Source organism: Gorilla gorilla, chromosome 1 (assembly GCF_029281585.2).
Source record: "Gorilla gorilla gorilla isolate KB3781 chromosome 1, NHGRI_mGorGor1-v2.1_pri, whole genome shotgun sequence".
NCBI lineage: Eukaryota > Metazoa > Chordata > Mammalia > Primates > Hominidae > Gorilla > Gorilla gorilla.
Window position 1 is genome coordinate 161,339,495 of NC_073224.2, and position 4,546 is coordinate 161,344,040.

Here is a 4,546-nt window from a genome sequence, read left to right on the forward strand (position 1 = left end):
GGAGCAAACAGATGATGATTCAGCTTTTGCTGAATTCATAAGGCATTACACTGTTCATTTGCTCATTTACTCCTTCACTCAGTCCACACTGGCATAGACCCTGGGGAAGGATAACTGTGGGTAAGATTTAAAACATAAAAATTAAAATGAAAAAAATGCCCTCAAAGAGAGTGCTATATACTCAAGAAGACAGTCAGACACAGACAATTGAATTACTGGGCTAAGGACTAAACAAGATTCTCTGAAAGCCAGGAGAACAGTAGCCTCATCCAGTCTTGGGGCACTTGTAAAAGGCTTGCTAGCAAATCAAAGTTTAAACTGAGACATGAAATGAAAGCAAAGAAGGCAGGAGAACACGGTGTCATCAGGGCCATCCAAGTATTTCTGTCTGTCTGGAATGGAGTGACAGCATTGGATTCATAAGCAGTGGGGCTAGGGAGGTGACGAGGGCGCAAGAGCCTTGCAAGTTTTTAATTAAATTGGATTTTATCATTAAGACAATGAGAAGTTATTAAGGCTCTAAAAGCAGAGGAATGGCATATCAAAATTGAATGTCTTAGAAAAAAAGGGTGTATCAGTTTTATCTTACTTTGTAACAAGTTATCACTATCCACAGGCTTTAAAACAATTCAAATATATTATTGCACAGTTTCCATGGATTAGGAGATTAGCATGACTCAGCTGGATTCTCTGCTCAGGGTCTGTCACTCAAGGTGTTAGCCAGCTATCGTGTCATATCAGTCTCCAATAAAAGGAAACAAGGCTACTTGGAGAAATGTTTGACTACAGGTCTGGGATCACAAAACTACAAAATGAACGTAGAATATCTTCTCATGCCAGAAAGTAAGAAGATGCTCAAAAACAAATGGGGCATATCAGAAGGCAGAGAAATGACCAAAAGCCGAACAATTTGAGAGAAAAAAAAAATAAGAGTATTGGATTATCACCATAGAATAAAGTAAATATCTATACGGATATAAATAAACAAATAACTGAGTAAGTAAATAAATGAGTGAGAATTCACAATTCTAAATTCCAATTAATAAATGTTGGAAAAATGAGGGAAGTAGAAAATCAGTATTAGGTAAACTCTATAGTAATAAATGTTTACAGGCATGATCCAGCAATGTATGCTAAAATTAATGAGTATAAATTTGGAGAGAAATAGAATATTTATATAGCCTCAAAGACTCTCCCCTGGTATATTTATTAATTTCAAAAGAAAAAAACAGTAACTTTAAAATAGATAAATCCTACAGATACCACCTCAAATAAATGATCAAAGTTAACATTGCCAGGATGGGCATATTGATGCCAGGTACCCCAGTTATCATTCACAGAGAAGAGTGCATCGCTTGTGTGGTATTTTTGCATAACTTTCATCTAATCATGAGAAAACATCAGACAGACTCAAACTGAAGGACATATTATAAAATAACTTCCCAGAATTCTTCAAGTGTCAAGATCCTGAAAGACAAGGAAAGACTAAGGAACTGTCACAGACTGGAGGAGACTAAAGAGACAACTAAATACATTGTGAGATCTTAAATGGATCTTGGGACAGACAAAGGACACTAATAGAAAAACTAATGAAATTTGAATGAGGTCTGTGATTTAGTTCATAATATTATACCAATGTTAATTTCTTGGTGTTGATAATTTTACTCTGGTTATGAGAAATGTTAATTTTAAGGAAAGCTGAATCAAGGGTATATGAAAACTTTCTGTACTATATTTCAACTTTTCTGTAAGTGTGAAATTATTGCAAAAAATATTAAAGGACAACTTTCTTACAACGAAAATCCCCAACCCCCATGACTTTGCTGGTGAATTATTTTAAATATTAGACAATGAAGAGGTCCTGGCAGGCTGATAGCCAGACCATGGATGTGACTGTGGCTCGCGAAATGCCAGAAAAGTGCTTATGGCGCTGCACTGGTAACAACTGCTGGAAATTCACACTCTATGCTACTGGGGAAAGCTGGTGGGAGGGAAATGTCTCACCCGAGTCACATTGCTACAAAACCACCTTAGGGGCATACTGAGGAAAGCTGAAAGCTGCTAGGCTCTGCTGGCCACCATGGACTCACTGCATGAGCTTGGCACTGGAATAGCTGTGCCTGCTGCAGAAGCTGGGCCCTGGGAAGTAACCCGTGCTTCAAAATCTGCAGAACCAGAGAGCAAAACTTTCTCTTGCAATGTCTCTTCCGCGCCCTCTACTGACAGAAGTTAAGTTTATGCCGGCTGACAAAGGAAAAACATTTAAAGGGACTGTTTCCATTTTCAGAGACTGGGCAATGCATGAGTTTGGAGCTGAGGGAATAAATTGATAACTGGAGCAAAAGAAAATGAAACTAGAAGACGTAATATTATAAAACCTTCATAAACGTGTGCAATGGTCTGGATGCTTGCATCGCCCCTCTAAATTCATTTTTTTAAACATTAGATTCAGGGTTACTGGTGCAGGTTTGTTGCATAGGTATATTATGTAACGCTGAAGTTTGGGCTTCTAGTGAAAGCATTACTCAAATAGCGAACATAGTATCCAATAGATAGTTTTTCAAGGCTTTGCCCCCTTCCACCTCTCTTTTGGAGTCCTCAACATCTACTATTTCCATATTTATATCCATGTGTACCCATTGTTTAGCTCCCACTGTAAGTGAGAACATCTGATATTTGATTTTTTGATTCCGAGTTATTTCACGTAGAAAAACGGCCTCCAGCTCCACCCATGTTGCTGCAAAGAACATGAATTTATGCATAGTATTCCATCGTATGAAATATGTGCCACATTTCCTTTATCCAGTCAACTACTGATGAACACTTAGATTGATTCCATGACTTTGCGATTGTAAATGATGCTGCGATAAACATAAAAGTGTAGGTGTCTTTTTGGTAAAGTGATTTCCTTTCCCTTAAGTAGATACCAATAGTGGGATTGCTGGGTCAAAGAGTAGTTCTATTTTTAGTTCTTTGAGAAATCTCCATACTGTTTTCCATAGGACTTGTACTAATTTACATTCCCACCAGAAGTGTATGGCATTCTCTTTTCTGCACATCCTCACCAACATCTGTTGTTTCTTTACTTTTTAGTAATAGCCATTCTGTCTGGTGTGAGATGATATCTCACTGTGGTTTTAATTTGCATTTCCCTGACAATTAGTGATGTTGAACATTTTTCATATGTTTGTTGGCCTCTTTTCTGTCTTCTTTTGAGTAATGTCTGTTCATGTCCTTTGCCCACTTTTTAAAGGGTTATTTTTCTGTTGATTTGTTTGTATTCCTTATAGATTCTGGACATTAGTTCTTTGTCAGATGCATAGTTTGCAAATATTTTCTCTCATTTCGTAGGTTGTCTGTTAACTCTGTTGCTTCTTTTTCTGTGCAAAAGCTCTTTAGTTTAATTGAGTCCCATTTCTCTATTTTTGTTTTTGTTGCATTTGCTTTTTAGGTCTTAGTCATAAATTATTTGATTAGGCCAATGTCCAGAAGAATTTTTCCTACGTTTTCTTCTATGATTTTTATACTCTCAGGCTTTACACTTAATGTTTCCATCCATCTTTAGTTAATTTTTGTATATGGTGATATATGGGGTCCAGTTTCATTCTTCTACATGGCAAGTCAGTTTTCCCAGTACCATTTACTGAATAGGGTATCCCTTCCTCATTGTTTATTTTTGTCAGTTTTGTAAAATATCAGTTTGTTGTAGGTATGGGGCTTTATTTCTGAGTTCTCTATTCTGTCCCATTGAACTATGTATCTATTTTTGTACCAGTACCATGCTGTTTTGGTTACTACAGCCACATAGTATAAAGTCAGGTAATGTAATGCCTCTGGCTTTGTTCTTTTTTGCTCAGACTGTTTTGACTTTTGGGCTCATTTTTGGTTCCATATGAATTTTAGAATTGTTTTTTCTAATTCTGTGAAAAATGACTACAGTAATTGAATCTTTAAACTGATTTGGGAAGTATGGTCATTTTAATGATATTTATTTTTCCTATTCATGAGTATTAGATGTTTTTCCATTTGTTTGTGTCACCTACAATTTCTTTCCTCAGTGTTTCATAATTCCTATTGTAGAGATCTTTCACTTCATCAGTTAAATGTATTCCTAGGTAATTTTTTGTGTGGACACAGAAAAAGCCCTTGATAAAATACAACATCTCATTATGATTTTTTTTAAAAACCCTCAACAAACTAGACCTCAAAGGAACATACCGGAGCCATCTCTGACAAACCCACAGTCAACACCATACTGAATGGACAAAGGTTGGAAGCATTCCCCCTAAGAACTGGAACAAGTCAAGGATGCCTAATCTCACCACTCCTATTAACGTAGTACTGGAAGACCTAGCCAGAGCAATCAGGCAGGAGAAAGAAATAAAAGGCATCCAAACTGGAAAAGAGGAAGTCAAATTATCTGCTTGCTGACAACATGATGTTATACCTAGAAAGCCCTAAAAATTCCTCCAAAAGACTCCTAGACCTGGTAAACGGATTCAGTAAAGTCTCGGGAAATAAATTTAATGCACAAAAATCAGTTGCA